Source organism: Myodes glareolus, chromosome 4, assembly GCF_982192425.1.
Source record: "Myodes glareolus chromosome 4, mMyoGla1.1, whole genome shotgun sequence".
Classification (NCBI taxonomy): Eukaryota; Metazoa; Chordata; class Mammalia; order Rodentia; family Cricetidae; genus Myodes; species Myodes glareolus.
Window position 1 is genome coordinate 74216895 of NC_142029.1, and position 17398 is coordinate 74234292.

Below are 17398 nucleotides of genomic sequence, written 5' to 3' on the forward strand. Positions count from 1 at the left end.
CTTTGGAACTTAGAGAGGAGCAGGAGTGGGGTGCGGTTTCCTCCTGGCTCTGCTGCCCAGCTAGCCTGGCTGTGTGAGAGCATGTTCGTGCCATCCCCGACACCCATCTGTAGTCTGGTGTGTTGCCTTACTGCTGTGTCTAGCTGACTCTGCTCGGGGTGAGGCCCAGGGTGAGCCTGTTAGCCTGTTTAATTCACCATTCCCAAACACCTACTAGGTGCTAGAAACCACTGTGTGCTGACCATTCCCAAACACTTATTGGTTGCCAGAAACTCCTGGGTACTGAGGCAACAATGACAAATACTGGGTAACTCCTCCCCTTGAAGAAATTAAAGACCGTGAAAGAGACATTTGTTATTAATGACAGGCAATGGCCTCCAATGAGCTGTGGGAGCCTGAGGAAGCCTAGGGAAGGGCTAGTACCACTTGGGGAAGCCGTCTGAGTGGGGCCTTGAAGGCTAAGAGTTGGGACAAGGAGAAGGGGTGGTGTGACCTAGGCTTGAACAACTATGTTCACTGTCTCATGGTTCTGAAGTCAGGAGTCTCAAGGCTCGTGTGAGACTGAATTGTCAGCAGGACTATTCTTTCTGGAGACTTAAGAGGGGACTCCACTTTTTTGTCTCTTCCAGTTTCTTCTAGCAGCCCACATTCCTTGGCCCCAAGGCCCCTCCGACTTCAGAACCAGCCATTGCATCACTCTGACAGCCACTTTCATTGTCTCGTTTCATTTTCTGATTCGTGCTTCAAAGGTTGAGAGGGTAGAGACTGTCAATTTGCTTGCAGGTTATTTTCAGGGCGGTGGTCTAAAACGGATTGTGTTATGTTCCCACTACCCTCTCTACACCCTGATTTGAAATTATTTCCCTGACTCTCCTGCCTTCCTCTTTCACTTAGACTTAGAAGGACTCTTGTTACACTGAACCTAACCTGACTATCTAAAATAACATTTTCATCTCAAGACCCAAATCCATTCACAAGCACCAGCTTCTTCTTGCTAGGAAAGATAACACAGGTTCCAGGAGACTAGGATCATGGACCATAATTATTCTATTTCTACAACACCCACTGTGGCGGGCAGGAAGTGGTGCCCACTGGTTTCCTCTTTTGCCTTCCTGATGACCAATACTGTTGACATCTTTCTGTGTAATTAAGGAAGCGTCTATACAGCTCCTTTACCCATTTTTTTTAGCTGAATTGCCTTTTTTTTTAAATGAATTGTGAGAATTCTTCATAGGTGTTTTAAAGACAAGTCTTTTACCAGGCCTACACTTTGTAAATATTTTATCTTGTTCTGTGACAGGTCTTTTTACTTTCTTGATGGTGTCTTTTGAAGCACAAGACACCTTCATTTTGATGAAATCCAGGTTGTCTGTTTTTCTGTCTGTTGTTGGTACTTACGTAGGGAGCCCCAGTCTAACCTGAGGTCTTGCAGGTTCACCTCTATGGGCTCTAAGCTCTGTATTTTTAGATCTTTGTTCCATTCTGAGTCAGTTTTTAGATAGCGTGAGGGCAGGGTGCACCTCCAACCTTTCACCTGTGACTGTCCAGCCGCAGAATCAATTGTTGAAGACACAGTTCTTTTTCATTTGGATGGTCTTGACATCCTGGACAAAGCTGTGAGGGTTTATTTCTGGACTCTCATTCCTGCCCTATTCCTCTAGTTTTGCTATTGCTGTTGTTGTGAGGCAGAGCCTCACACTGTAGCTCTGGCTGGTCTGGAACTCACCAGGCTGGTCTCAAACTCATAGAGATCTGTTTGTCTCTGCCTCCCAGGTGCTGGGGTAAAAGGTGTGAGCCCCCACACCTGGCTGCTGCCCTATTGTCCTATTGCTCTAATTATTGATAATCATGTCAGAACCACACTATCTTGGTTGCCGTAGCATTGAACTCAGTTTTAAAATCAGGAAATGTGGCTTGTCCAGCCTTTGTCTGCTCTTGTTCTGTTGCTGTCTGATAGATTTTGTTATTTTCCAGAATAGTTTGGGTGACTCTGTATACGGGGTAATTCTCCTTCTTTTTGAAATATACACAGTGTTTTGATTTTAACCTCTGTGTGGGTGTGTTTTGTCTGCATGTATGTCTGCATGCCATGTGTGTTTTCTGGTCTCCCAAGAGGCCAACAGAGAGCATTGGATCCCCAGAAACTGAGGTTACAGACAATTGTGAGCCCCGGGTGCTGGGAACCCAACCTGGGTCCTCTGGAAGAGCAACCAATGCTCTCTAGTGCTGAGCCATCTGCGCACTGCCCCCAGTGGAAGTCTTAATAACCTTTAGGAGCAGCTTGTCAATTTCCCCAAAGAAGCTAGTGGGAATTCTGGTAAAGGTGTCTCTGCTGCTGAATCTGTAGGTCATTTGGAGAGCATTGTGTCTTATTTTTAGCTCATTCTATGAATATGGGCTGCCCCTCCATTTGTTGACAGCTTCTCTAGTGACTTTCCATGACACTCTGTGCTTTTAAAGTTAAAAATCAGTCCAGAGTATTTCAATCTTTCTGATGTCACGACAAGCAGGGTTAGTTCTCATCCCACTCTTGGGTTGCTCATTGCTAGTACAGAGATAAAGCGGAGCTTTGCACACTGACGTTGCCCCTCAAATCTAGCCAAACACGTTCAATGTAATTTTCAGAGAACTGAAACCTTCGGGTTTTCTAAATCTAGGACCCTGCCACCTGCAAAGGATGCATTTCCCAGGCTCTTTTCTAACCAAGGCATCTTTTATTTCAATGTGTTGCCTAATTCCCCTGCCCCGAATCTCTGCGCAGCGCTAATATGAGTGGTGGTAAGGGCACCTTTGTTTACTCCTAGTCTTTAGGAAAGTGTGTTCACTCAATCACTGGTCAATAAGGTGTTAATTAAGTCTTTTTCACAGATTCTTTCTATCAGGTTGACAAAAATCTCTTTCTACTCCTGGTCTATTGAGGGTTTTTTACCAGAAAATATGTGATTTTGTCAAATGCTTGTATGTGTCTTTCTATTGATATGATCACATTGCTTGAATTATCTTGATGAATTCTCTTGATTCATTATTTTAATTTGTTTTCTGGTGTTAAGCTAACCTTGCATTCCTGAGGTGAAGCCTATGAAGTCCTGCTATGTGATTTTGTTGTTGCTCTGCTGTCGGGACACCCTTGGCAGCCTGTCCTCCTAAAACCATCCCTCAACTAGGCCTGCGGAGCCTCCTCTCACTACCCTTGCTTCTGTTTGATCCATACTATTGCACAGACTATAGCTGGTGCTCATGGAATGGTCACTGTTGAATCCACTGTGCTTCAGATCTGGCTCACATGTTGTCCCCAAGAGCCCCCTCTGCTCATCCAGCAGCAAAAACAACCCCCACCCCCCCTCCCATACAGCTTGTTGCAGCCCCATCTTCTCTCTCTGCCGTTGCTATAGAACTGTTTACCCACCCTGATGAGATGCCAGCTCCTCAAAGCCTAGGGTCCTTATCCCATTTGTCTGACAACATTCAGACAATAAAAAACTAATTTGTATTCAACAACTTGTGTCCATATGTCCAACAAGCTTTCTGGAAAGATAAGAGGCTAGAGAGATGTGGGGATGATTCTCTTCCTTTTTGAGACAGAGTCTCACTGTGTAACCTTGACTAGTTCAGAACTTGCTACATAGACCACACTGGCCTCAAGGTCACAGAGATCCTCCTGTCTCTGCCTCTCGGGTGCTGGGATTAAAGGCGTGTGTTGTCATGCTCAGCAATAGCCTTTTAAGGCAGAAAGTTCCTTGTTTTGATGGTCTCTTACATAGACCCCTCAAACATACAACTCAAAAGGCGCTGCTCAAAAGGCAGTGGCAGGGCCCTGAGCCTTGCCCACGGGGTTTTATGGTTACTTCTGTTGCCTGTTCCACAGCAGAGACTTAGGGAGTACCTGGGAAACTCCATGACTTTACAAGGCAGAGTTTACAAACTACAGTATGGTAAGAAGAGCCCCAACTTCTCAGGGATCTTGGGCATTCATTCTGTCTGTCCTCCCTGGACCTGGTTTCCCTACCTTACATAGAAAGCTGCACCTGGTCACAGGGTATGATGCAGCAAGAATGTAGCCTGTGACAGGCCCCAGTGCCCATCGGCATATCTCCGGCTTCACAGCACCAAGTCTCCCAGTCCGTGAACACAGGGTAACTTTCTATCTATTTAAATCTCTTTTCTTTGCCCCAATGATTTTTTGTACTTTTCAAGTACAAAAGGTAAAACTATTCCCAAGTGTTTTATTCTGCTAGGTTCTGTTGAATTTGGAGTTGTTTCTCTTTATTTGAAATATATTTACATTTATTTATGCTATGTATATATGTGGAGGGGGCACCATACATGCCTCGGCATGCATGTGGAGGTCAGAAGACAACTTTGGAGAAACCGGTTCTCTCCTTCCACCAAATGGGGTCCGAGGATATAGAACTTGGGTTGTCCAGCTTAGGTGGCAAATGCTTGGACCTGCTGAGCCATCTTGGTGCCCCAGGCTGGCCTCGGGGACTCTCCAATCTCGGCCTCTTCCGCTTACCCTCCTGCACAGCAGCTGAGCTGTTTCTTATTTTCACTTTTAGCTTGTTCGTTCTGAGTATGTAGAAGCCAAACCCTGGAATTTCACTCAGGAGTCTTAGTGACGTGTGAGGTGGCCATTGATACGCCGTTTGGCTTTGCCTTGGGTGCCACAGCTTGCAGTGGGGTCCAGTCTTTTTGCCTTACTTAGCTGGGGCAGGTTGGGTTGCAGGCATAGCTTGCTCCTAGATTCATCTTCCTCCCTGGATTCTTTCGGGACACTGAGGCAAGTAGTTGAAGGGCAGACATTTTTATCCCTGCTGAGTGGCTGTAATAGTGACCACTGGGACAAGGCCCCTTGTAGATGGTGAAGGACAGGAGGGTCTAAAAATTGTGTAAAGACCCCTCCTTGTCAAAGAAGGTCACCAAATCAAGACAAGTGCACGGAGACCCCAATCTTGTCAGGAGTGAAGTTCACCTCTGCCTTTGAACAGGTAAGGCAGAGCAAAGCGTTCCCTGCTGTGTGTAAACGGATGGAACCCTGAACACAGAAGGCCTTGGCCAAGGTCGCACAGCTACTCCAGACTGACCCACATCTCCTTCTAGCTCTGACTCCCTGCTGCTTTCTTCCTGTCACCAAAACCTCAGACCACTGGCGCTCCCCACCTGGACTCAGCTGGTTGCAGCCCACCACCGGGAAGCCTGACAAGCATCAGCAGGTAACCAACCAGCTGTGGCTGCTGTCTGCATCTGCTCAGGTTCCAGGGACGTGAGGAAGACAGAGCACAAGCCAGAAGTCAGCAGCAGTGACAGGAAACAGCTAGGAACAGGGTAGAGCCTGTGGGTGCTGAGGCTGGGCACCGGGAGGCAAGCTCAGCTCTTGGTCAGTTATCATTCTGACCACAGAGGGTCTTAAGATCCATAAACACATGTTCAAGGGCCAGGGGCTGGAGAGACGGCTCTGTGAGAGAAAGAGCTTACATCCCCAGTCCTTCCTGGTGTCGGGGCTGCCTTCCAAAGGTTGAGAGCCCTGTGATTCTGACTGCACAGTCCGAAGCGTACTGTGGCTCTTCCTGTCTTATGGGTACTTTGTGTCATTCGGAGATTACTGTCCTAAACCAACATCTCAACACAAGTCATAGATAACAAACAAAGAGGAAACAAGAAAGGAAACAGCGAGCTCCCGAGGATAAGTGTGGGGAGCCATGACCAGGTTTCTACCCCTGACTCGGGCTGAGTGTTCAGATGTGAACTTCAGCGCTCTCCACCCTTTCCACCATGCCAGGCTTCCCTTCCTCACTTGGGAGTCTACAATTAGAATGTCATTCTGACTTAAGAATTTATCTGAAGTTAGAAGGCAGATCCAGCAGCAAGCATGCTCTCTGCCTGGCCACTACAGCCAGTTTAGGTGAGTTGTGAGTGGCTGAATCCTTCCTTTATGGAGTAGTTTTGCTTGAGGAAGGGGAATGGTATGGGTGCTTAGACAGGAAAAAAAGGAAAGGCTATGGGGTCACTGCCAGTCCCTGAACAGTACCTACTATTCTCCTGAGGCTTATCTATAATCCCATTACATTGCAGAGGGTAAACATGACCTTGCTGATTAGAATGGGGGTGGGGCATAGAAATTGACATTGCTATATTACAATGTCATCGTTTCATTGTAACAGTGAACTTGGGGCTTGGATCCTAACTCTTGTATTTACTAACTGTGTGACCTTGGGTAAATTATCCCAAGTATCTGTGTCTCTATCCTTCATCTACCGTCTTGAGATAAGAACTGTATCTACTTAATAGGGGCTTTCTAGAACTGAGTTGATGAGTCAATGAATGGAGTTGCACGGAACTATGTGGCTCTGGTGGTCACTAGAGTGTACATCCACGATGTTAGGGGACTAGGAGTCCCGGTGGCTGAATGCAGCGCAACTGATAGCAACTGTTTTGTCCTGTGCTGAGTCTGGCTGCTGTCCTACAGGGCTGCTTTTGCAACTCTCTTGCTGGCCCGGGACCTGGACTTCAAGGCTTTAAGGCTATCATCCCCACAAAGCCCACATTGACACTGATGTTCAAGCAGGTCCCCTGCCCCAGTGCCTGACCCTCTCACTTTGGGGCTCTTGGGTTCTTTTCTTGCCATCAGACCTTCAATGACGCACATTTATAACCTCAGACCTTGGGAGGCAGAGGCGGGGAAATGGAGAACTAGATGTCAGCCTGGGCTATGAAGAGAGACCCTGTCTCAGAAAAATAATACCAAAGCTACAATATAGTTTTAATCTCTTTATCAGGAACACTGGCTTTTTCAACAGATGACTCTGTGGGAACAGACCTAAGGTCTTGATCTTCTCAGTCCCTGAAAGACCTTTGGTGCCCAGGGACACAGAGCTGGTTGTCCTTGCTCCGGACCCTCTAGTAGGAAAGATATTACTAATGTGCAGAGAAAATTTCCTGGACCATTTTACCTTGATTTGGGAGGGACCAACTGGCCTTACATTTGTATAAACAAAATATAAAATTTAATAAAGAAAGAAAATAAATGATTTCCTTTGGACTAACAATAACAAATGGCACAGGGTGATGATGTCTCTTTTATTCCCACTCCCAGTTTAAATACAACTTCCTAAAAGTTGGGGAAAGAATATTCTTGGTGTCACACAAAGAGACACCTGAAGAAGAAGAAAGTAACCTGGCAAAACAACTTGTTTTTGTAAACAGGGTGTGCCATGATCCAGAGTAGGCTAGTAAGCTCACCGGGGCAGGAAGTTCATTGGCTTGGGTTTCTTCTGTTCTAAAACAGGGTGAGAAGTGTGTTTCATCCCATTGGTTAGCATTTGACCTCACAATCTGATGCAATAATGGGCGGAAATGAAGGAAAGGAGAAAGGGGTCGGCTAACCCAGGTCAAGTTCTTGAAAGGCAGCAGGACCTTTCCTTAAACTAAAGGTTTCAGAGTGGGGGCAAATAAAAGATTTGCGTAAAAATTTTACAAGGTGGGGGAAATTTATGGAATATTGACCCTTGGCAGCATAGCCACCTTTGATAGAAGAAAGTTCCTCACATAAAGCACCCAACCCCACATACACACCACACACACACACACACACACACACACACACACACACACACACATACACACGCACATATACACACACCACAAACATACCACACACATAAAACAAACAAGCAAAAACAAAACCTTCATCTAATTTTTACAATAATGAAAATCAGTAACCCTTCTGCAGATGTGGAAACTGAGGCTCAAGGACACCAAGCTCCTTGCAGTGTTTTTTGCCATATTCTTTACCCCCTGCAGTATCCTGAGAGGGCCAGTTCCCAGAGAGAACAATCACCTTGCTGTCCAGCCTGGAGGGAGAATGTCAAACACTAATCTGTCTTTCCTGCCACCTCAGTAGGGCCCAAGGAATGGCTAAGAAAGGCCCAGTAGATGGTGGGCCAGGTCCTCCTGGGAAGGCTGCAGAGACTCTATTGGAACAGGGTCTGAGGCCTGGGCTAGCTGAGGCAGAAGACAGGCCAGGGTGTGGGGTACCTGTCCACAGCTCTCTCTTTCATTCCCTCCCAAGACCCCCTGATTGGTGCTCAACTGACCCCTTAAGCTAGAGCTTGGGGGCTCTCTGAATCCAGGTTCAGTGGGGGAGGATCCCCCCTCCTTCCATAGACCCCTCTGCCCACAAGACATCCGGGGGTAGGGATGCTTTTCGGCTGCACAGTCGCTGATCGGAATGGGTGATATGTTTTCACTCTGCTGTGTTCAACAGTGCAGATCGGACAGCGAGCGGAAACGGGAAAGATAAGTGGAAAATAAATCACCCAACTTGATTTAGTCATAATAGTAAAGAGGGGGAGCCGCGCCTGCTCCGATCAGAGCTGTGATCAGTGGTGGGGGCAGGACACAGCTTCTCCAGTCCCCACCAGAGGCCTAGACTGCGAAAGGAGAGCTGCCAGGGAAGGACGAGAGCACAGGCCGTCGTGGGCCCCCAGTAAGTCCAGGAGCAGAGAGCTGTGCCCTCTAAGAAGACTCTGCCTCTAATGGTATAGATTGGAAGGAACACAGCCTAGGGCTGCTGAACCTGCCTACTGTGTGGGTTCCAGCACAGTGTCCTGTCTGCCTGGGAGCTTCTCAGCTCAGAGGGCCAAGGTCTCAGGGAGGCAGGACATCTCTCCTCCCTTTTAAATGCGTTCCAGAAAGCACCCTAGCCTTTGCTTCTCCCACGCTGGACCCAACTCGGCAAACTTAACTCTTAGGGGAGGCCCAGAAAAGTGACCTTGACCTGTCTGCCTCAGTTCCTTGGTTTTTGCAGTGGGAGCAGGTCTCTGTATTCTCGACTGTTCCTGTGGTAGAAAGGGGGTGGCTGCTGGCTGACACATCCAGGTCAGGCTCCTGGTCTCCTGAGCAGGGCTCCAGTGTGGAGAGCGCACTGTGGGGGTGGGAGCGGCCTGGGTGTTGGAGAGAGGACAGTGTAGGTGACACGGGAATATCTATTCCAGCTCACTAAGGGAGATCTGCTCTGGCAAGTTATAAAACACCATTTCCACCGAGGCTGGAGAATTACTTACAGGAACCACAATGAAACCAGACAACCTTTCAATCACGCTGCCTCTTGTTCCTGCTTCAAGGCTGGCGAAATAAATATTGAGCAAATAAAGTTAGTCAGCATCTGAGCATTTTAATGAATAAAGAGTAGCAGGCGGCCTAGAAGGGGGGCTCTCACCCGTCCTGAGGACAGGTGGCATGTTAGCTCCTGCCTCCCAACGGCTCCTCCAGCAGCCCTGCCTCCACTTCCAGTTGGGTTGGTTCCCTGGTGTGTCCTTTCTCAGGCTCAGGGCCCCTCTCCCTGCTTCCTGCAGGGATTTCATAGCTACTTGGAGATAACTAGACGTGGCCGGCCAGGGAACTTGTCCTACTGTCCCAGTGCCCCAGGACATTCTGTTCTCAGTAGACTGAAAGGAGACACTGGGGTCCGTTTATTGCTTTCTGGAAGGCAAGGGTCAAGAAGGCTAAATTCCAGGTAAGTCGACACCAGGGGGAGAATGATGTGTCATTAAAGGGGGCTTTTGGTGTTTTTGCTTTGTTTTGTTGGGTGCTCTTGAGCTGCGGGGGGTGGGGGCGCAAGACCTTACTCTGTAGAAGAGGCTGGACTTGAACTCGGGGCAGTCCTCCTACCTCAGTTTCCCAAGTGCTAGGATTAACAGCATGAGGAAGAAGTTGTGGCTTCTGGTGCTGACGGGAAGTAAAGGAAGGCTGTCAAGGACCCTTGTTGGGTCCTCTCTCCGTCTGAGAGCAAAGCCAGGTACAAAGAATTCATTCCCTTCTGCCCAATAGCTGTGTCTTCTGCCCTGCCCACTCCCTCCTTCCGCTCACCTTCCTCCCTTCCAGGGTGATAGAGGACAATAGGCAATTGCAGTTGCTCACCCTCTGGGACACTGTCCCAAACTGGAGAGAGGGCTCTAAGTGGGGAGCAAGGCAAATGGGGTTTGGTTCCTCAAAGGGGAAACCTGAGGGAAAGAGGTGAATGACCCCTGGCTGAGCTAACCTCAGGCCCAGGCCAGCTTCTAGTGACCATGGCACAGGTCATTTTGGACACAAAGGGAAGAAAGAGGTAACGGCCAGAAAGCAGGAGAGGCTTCCTGGAGACCAACAAAACTGTATGAAATACAAGTGAGTCAAAAGAATGTTCTGGATTTAGGATGGGTATCTCAGCCACATTGGTAGACAAGGGGGAGATCTGAGGTACTGAGTTACTCTGGAGGGATGGGTGTGATTGTAGTCTAGGCTGGCCTTGAATTCTCAGAGACCCTTTTGCTTCAGACTCCCAAGGACTTTCCAGTTGCGAGCCTGGTGCGTGGAGTTGCACCGGAGGGAGGAAGCATTCTTTCCAAGATGCTAGCGGAGACTTTCATGTAGGTGGAGACTATGTGAGGGACCTGAAGCAGTAAGGGATAATGAATGCCGTGTGGATAGCCAGGGCCTGGAGAGAGGCTGGCTGCCAAGAGTGCTGGCTGCTGTCTCAGAGGACCTGAGTTCCCTCCCCTGCTGAGATGACTGACCCAGGTAGGGGGAGAGGAAAGGATGATCCCTGACTTCTGGAAGCCAAGCATCAAAACAGAACTAGATTTGCCATGAGTCCCCAAAGGGAAGACTCAGGACAGACAAGCAGTGATTGGAGCACACCTTAGCCCGGTGTGAAAGGGAACCCTTGAGAACACGCCCGTTATGAATAATTGTGGGAAGAACTCGCGCACACTTGCTTTGCCCAAGACTATTACCAGAAGCATCTAAATCCAGAACCTGCTACTTGTTAGGTCCAACTCTGCCTTTTCGAGTTTCCATTTCCTCATTTGTACAATGTATGTTCTGACTCCTACAACTTAGGTAGATGTTAAGGATAAATAATGAGACTCTTGATGTGGGAACCGGTCAGCTTTTCCTTTGAAAGTTTTTTTGGTGACAAAGGCTCTGCCCTTTGGGGGGGAAAAAAAAAACCCTCAGCAACAAAGTTGGCATCTACGTCCTAAGGGCTAACTTGTGCGGGACATTGGACTTGGCATTCGGCAGGACTCCTCAAAGTCCTAAGGACAGACTCCAGTGTCTTCTCAGGCCTCCATTTGAGGGAAGTGCCACTTTGGTTCTACCCGCTGTTCGCCACTTTGACACATTACAGGTGAGGAAATGGGAATTGGAGCCAGGGATTAAGCTTCATTGATCTCATTCAAATCGAAGGCATAACACCTTCCTGCTACCTCTCAACGCTCACTCGGAGAAGTGAGAAGAGCAAAGGTGAACCTTGCAGGTGTGCAGCATCTGGCCCCACATCTCTTCCTCATTCAAGCATTTCTGAATGCTTGGGAGAAAAGGCCAGCAGGCCAACAGAGCCCGTTTTGTCCTGGGGGAGCAAGATCACTCTTGCTTCAGACCTGGTCCCCCCCCCACACACACATCCTTAGCAACGCAGGCAGACTTTGCTTCCAGCCCGCCTCCATCTGGGTACTTTGTCCTGCTAATTCCAAGGCTGGAAGGGCGTGCGCACTCTCTAAACCGCTCAGCCCTAATTAGAAGTTCCTGACAGCTTGTTTGGGGCCCTGTCAGGCTCGCTGACTCGTCTTGCACCAATAAGTAAAGAGGAAAATTGCTATCTGCTCAGTACCTGGATGTCTGGTGTCACTGTGAGTGGCAAGCACTACAGGAACTCGGCCGGCAGCTCCAGCGCTGGGCGGGTCACACTGACTCACAAGGGCAGACTCAGAGGGATAAATTGATGGAGACCTGATGGGGCAGTCCCTGGGGCTTTGGGGCTGCAGATGCAGGACTTTGACGTCTGCGTTTCAAGTCCTGGCTGTCTCTGAAGCCCCACAAATGTTTAAGGTTAGAAGGCTGCAAAGGGGGAGGCCCTTCTTTCTGGGAGCTTTTGAAGGGACTGCTGGGAACTCAAGCGTCATGGGCCGCATGGGCCAGGGAGCTTGGATTCCTCAGCGGTGAGGGCATGGGAGAGCCTGAGCTCCTGACCTAGCTCTGATGTCCTGCAAGTTAGGCAATCAGTTAAGACACGGGGCTGGAAGTACTACCCTGAATCGGAACTCTTCTACCTCGGCTGAGCTGTGTGCTCCAAGGCAAATGCTTTCATCGCTCTGGGCTTAGCTTCATCACCCATACACCAGTCGGAGTAATGTGATTGTAAACAAAGCTTGCAGAACAGTATCAGATACCTAGCAAGCCCTCAACAGTTGTCACCTGTTGCTCATATATGTATCTATACTACATATCTTATACATATGACATGTATATGATTTATGGATATATATGATTCATCACGAGAGTCTTACAGGAGTTCAAATTCTAGCTATATTGTGTATTGCATATTAAACCCATGATCTGGAATAAGGTACTGAACCCCAATCTTGAGATTCTTTATTGCTAAAAAGAAGTACAAAATTTGTCCCCTGGCCTGGGTTGATAACTGGGGCTAAGTTAGATGATCTATATAGACTAGAGCTATCAGAACACCACCAGGAACACAGGTCAGCAGGCTATTGCCCCCACCTGTGCACTGGCCAGCTTCCTATTATTGTGACAGGTCAGCAAGGGCTACTGCTCCCCACCTGTGTGCTGGCCAGCTCCTGTTACTGTGACAGGTCAGCAGGTTATTGCCCCCACCTGTGCGCTGGTCAGCTCCTGTTACCATGACAAAATACCTGAGATGACTGCCTTAAAAACAGGAAAGGTTGAGCTGCTAGAGAGAGGGCTCCCTAGTGGCGTGCTTGTCTCACAAGTATGGAGACTTCAGTTTAGATTCCCAGCACTCACGTAAAGAGCCTGGCACAACGGTAAGCTCCAGCTAGCCCAGTGCCGAGGGAGGTGAATATAGGGGGATCCCTGGGACTCAAGGCTTCCACAGTCTAGACAAATCAGCGAGCTCCAGCTTCAGTGAGCGACTCTGTCTCACTGAACCTAGAGAGAAGGCCCGACAGTTAAGAGCACTTGCTGCTCTTCCGGGGACTCAGATTTGAGTTACAGCACCCACACGGCAGCTCCAGGTCTAGGGAATCTGACTCCTGCTTTTGGCCTCCTCAGGTTCTGCGCACATGATGCACGTACACACATGCAGTAGAATACTCATATGCATACATACATAGTACATTTATTTATTTATTTATTTTAAATGGAGAACTATTGAGGAAAACCTCCAACATCAGCCTCTAGCCTACACACACACACACACACACACACACACACACACACATACATTAAAAAATAAAAGATAATAAAAAGAGAGAAAGTTTATTTTGGCTCATAGCTCAGTCCACCGTCAATCAGCCTCTTTCCTTTGGGACTGTAGCAAGCTGGTGCATCTTGGTGAAAGCTTGTGACAGAATAAAACAAGTCATCTTGCAGTCACTAAGGGAATAATGATGAAGAGACCAATGTCCTATAGTCCCCTTGAAGGGCACATTCCCAGTGATCTGAAACCTCCCACCAGGCCCCACCCCTTAAAGATCTTACACCAATGCCTTGCTGAGTACCCAGCCTTTAATACATGGGCTTTTGGGGGATGTGCAGTCAAACCATACTCCATTTTCTCATACATAAAGTTTAATCCAAGTCCAGTCACTCACCTCTCAGCAAGTATGATCTGTGCTGTTCTCTGGCTCCAGCTACAGTGTGGGGTATGGCCTACAAAGCTGAAGACACTTTTTGTCTGGCCCGTCACAGACCTAGAACACAGTATGTGCTCGTTAAACACTGGTTGTTAGCAGGGGATAATTGCAGTCCCCATACTGCATTGTGGGCAAAGATGCAGGCCAAGCTCTCAGGAACAGGTGACTTCTGGGGCTTTCTAACTGGAGAGAACTTTTTATAGGTCCCCTACTATGAGTATTCACCTTGTTTGTGTCTGAGTCATATTTAATAGGGTCACACACCTTCTCCTAATCCATATATTTCCTGTCTCGAGGGTTGTTGGGAATTTGGGCCCTGTTCTATCCCTTGATTCATTCTGCCAGTGAGGAAACTTTTCTTTTCACCCCTACCCCAAGACAACCCTTGCTAGATTTTAAATCCCCAAAGGCAAGAACTTACTAGGTTATGCAGGAACTGAACCTGTGGTCCTATGCGCACACTTCAATGTCCCCACCCCAGTGTGGCGACTCACCCAGGGTCCTGAGAGCCAACTGGGGCGTGAAGGCCAGGAGCCCTTCCTGCCCAAGCTGTGGTGTCTCACTCTCCCCCTCCCCCGCCCTCACCCCCAGTAGCTCTGGGGCTGACTGGAAGGAGAGGGCACCGGCTGCCTGCCGGCTGCCGGCTGCCGCAGAAGAGCAGGCGCGCCAGTGCCCCACTGACCTCGCGTACAGGCAGGCTATTATCACTCAATTTTTACGCTGTGTTCCGGACACTGCTCCGCCTGCCACGAGCGCGCAGCTGTTAAAATATTAATGCCTGGCATGTGGCAAACATTTCAAGTATGTGGAGACTTGGGAGCTGCTGAGCCAGGGCTTGTTGACATACTGCCACACCTGGGTATTGTTTGCTATGTAAATGCCAACGATTCCACCCGGAAGTTGCTCAGCTCTTCTTCCCAGTCTGGGTCTGAGAATAGGGCTGATTCGGGGCTCTCCCAACCCCTCCCAGTGCCTGGTCTAGCCACATGGGTATATTTGAGGGCCATCCCCTATCAGTGATGCTGAATGTTCCCTGAGGCCAGTTCTATACCCAAACACTGGACACTGACCTGTGCGGGGTGTCATAGGGACTGGAGAGACAGACCCCTGTCTTTAGAAGCGTCCAGTGACTACATACTAGAGTAGGGCAGAAAAAAATGCCAGCATGGGCTCTCCCCTCCCATGCCCACAGCAGCTGTCCTTTTGATTCCCCCCCCCCCCAAACAACCTCATACTCCTTATCAAGCCAGGAAACCACCTCCAGTCAATTGGAACAAGCCTGAGATGAAACCAATTTGTTGTCCCCATGGAGCAGAGGATGCGTGATATGAGAGACTCTGATGAAGTGTGGAGGGGCCGCCGAGGGGACGGCACTCTCTGGGTGGGAGAGGCAAGGTTTCTGGAAGGGGGTGGTCCTTGCAGGGTGGGACTGGTGGACCATGAGTGTAGGTGCAGGATGGAACGAATGGGCAGAGCGGGAGCAAAGCTAAGAGGCTGCAAGCACAGGGCAGGAGCAGCAAGGACAAGTGGTCCCAGGCATGGTAGCTCAGGGCTGCCTCAAACCCTAGCTCTCCCTTTCTTTCTTTTCTTTTTTTCTTTCTTTCTTTTTGTTTTTTATTTTTAAAAAGTATATGTGTGCATGTGCACACGTGCATGTGTGTGTGTGTGTGTGCGCGCGCCTGTGTGTGTGTGAAGGTGGGGGTTGAATATGTAGATCAGAGGATGACTTTGTGGAGGTGGTTCACTCCTTCCACTTTTATGCGGACTCTGCTTCCCAAACTCAGGTCACCTGACAAGTGCCTTAACCCATGAGCCAGCTGTCCCTCACCACAATTGCTTTAGCTGATAAAGCCCTTAGAAGGCCTGGTCTTTCTCTGTGTGTCTAGAAAGCCCTGCCAGACTAAAAGGAAAGCACCAATGGCCTGGCATCACCAATCATGGGTCCAAGGATAGCCAGGCTTTTTCTGGAAAAGACCAGAAAGAAAATACACTAGATGTAAAGGCTCAGTCCTGACCACTGTGGTGCCAGCACCAGGTACTGTGACAACACACGGACAAGTCAGGTTCCTGTGTAAAAACAAAACAAGACAACAAACAAACAAAAAGCTTTTCGGTAGATCCCAAAATAAGTATTTCATTTAATTTTAATGTGGAATGAACTATTCTTCTTCTCTGGTTTTGGTTAATTTTAACCCCAACCATTTAGTTCATTCATGTAACCCACAGCTCCCAAGCAGGCAGTTGACAGGACCTGGACCCCTACATCACACCTCACATGGGATTGGCGCTTTATGCGGCCCTCCCTCTCAACAGGTGTGTGTGCCTGTTCTGACGTGTGTGGAAGGCGAGCATGCTCCTTTCAGAAAGTTCCTGGCCGTGACATGGTCACAGCCAGTTTCAATGAGAGCCAAGGGGATGAGGGAAGAGTTGACTAGACCACACACCCACAGAACATACCTTGAAGCTTTTTTATGGGGACAGACACATAATCTGTCTTCACGGTGTCCTCCAGACCTCCCAACAACTCGTGGTCAGAAACAGTCAAAGGTAAAAACATGAGGGCCGGGAGAGGGGTGGTGATTCTCTCCAGGTTATGTGATTGGTTAATAACACAGTGGACCAGACCACCTCCCCTCTCCAGAGGCAGATCTTTCCCCCAGTGACAATAAGACAAGAACATCTCTGGGTTAAGCATCACCCTGCCCCCTGGCTCCAGGCTGTCAGGACATATTCTGGCCTTTGCTCCCATTATTGTTCATGCCTGTTTGTGGCTGTAGCTCTCTGAGAAGGACACCGCCACCAGGCATCAGCAGCGGGTAGCAAAAGGAGGAAGTAAAACATGATAAATTGCTGCTAATGCTGCTGGGTGACTGAGATAAAGGCTTGATTGTTGGGGCAGTATAAATCAACACCCTGAGCGAGATGGGAAATAAAGCAATAATTTCAATCTATTTTCAGGGTCTTGTGGGCCGAGTGACTGACCAGGAATTGATATCTGAGGATGGAATAATGGACTGGGGGGACAGGGGTTGATATGTGGTTAAGCCCGCTCTGAGTGGATCTCTTAGCATGCCCCCGGGCTTGTGCAGCCCTGTGGGTAAGTTCTGGGCAGAAACATCCCTCCTGCCTCTGCTCTGGTCCCAGGGTCTGAGACTCCCTTTGCTTGCTGCCCTGGAAGCACAGCAGACAGCCCCTGTCTCTCTAAGGTATCCTGACCTCTGCTTTCTCATCCCAGTTTGCAGATGGACTATTTCTCCTTAGCTTTTGGATGAGAAGAGTGTTCAGAAAGACGTATGATAAAATTAACATCTGATCACAAACTCCATGAGGGCAAGAAGGATGGTCGTGGATGAGGCCTTTACCATAACCCTGGGGTCCTGTGTGACAAGTGGTTAGTGCATGTCTTGCTCAAGAGAATGACCAACGATCAGGTGTGGTGGTCCATGCCTGTGATCCCAGCACTTCGGAGGGAAGTAGAAACAGGAGGGCAGGAGTTCCAATCCCCATTTCAGCTATATGAAACCCTGGAGGGAGAGGGGGAAATGGGGGAAGGAGGGAGAAAGAAAGAGAGAAGGAAGGGAGGGAGGGATGGAGAGAGGGAGAGACAGGGGGAGGAAAGGAGAATAAATGACCAAACAACAAAGTCACAACGGGTAATGTTATCTTCTAAGCCAAAACCAAACTATGTCAGGTGCTGAGGGTAGGCCAAGAAGCCAGGATGGCCTGCTTTTCCTGGGAGATCT

General features: G+C 48.8%; 1 protein-coding gene and 1 long non-coding RNA gene across 2 annotated transcripts in view; one reads left to right on the plus strand and one right to left on the minus strand.

The window, feature by feature from the left end:
• Positions 1 to 17398, plus strand: part of Dscaml1 (DS cell adhesion molecule like 1) — a 331942-nt gene that overhangs the window by 61390 nt on the left and 253154 nt on the right. The window lies entirely within an intron of this gene.
• LOC146894471 (uncharacterized) lies at positions 13258 to 14286 on the minus strand. Its single transcript, XR_015001504.2, has 3 exons — positions 14150 to 14286; positions 13614 to 13712; positions 13258 to 13395 (listed from the first exon to the last, which is right to left on the minus strand). It is a non-coding gene; the product is annotated as an uncharacterized LOC146894471 (long non-coding RNA).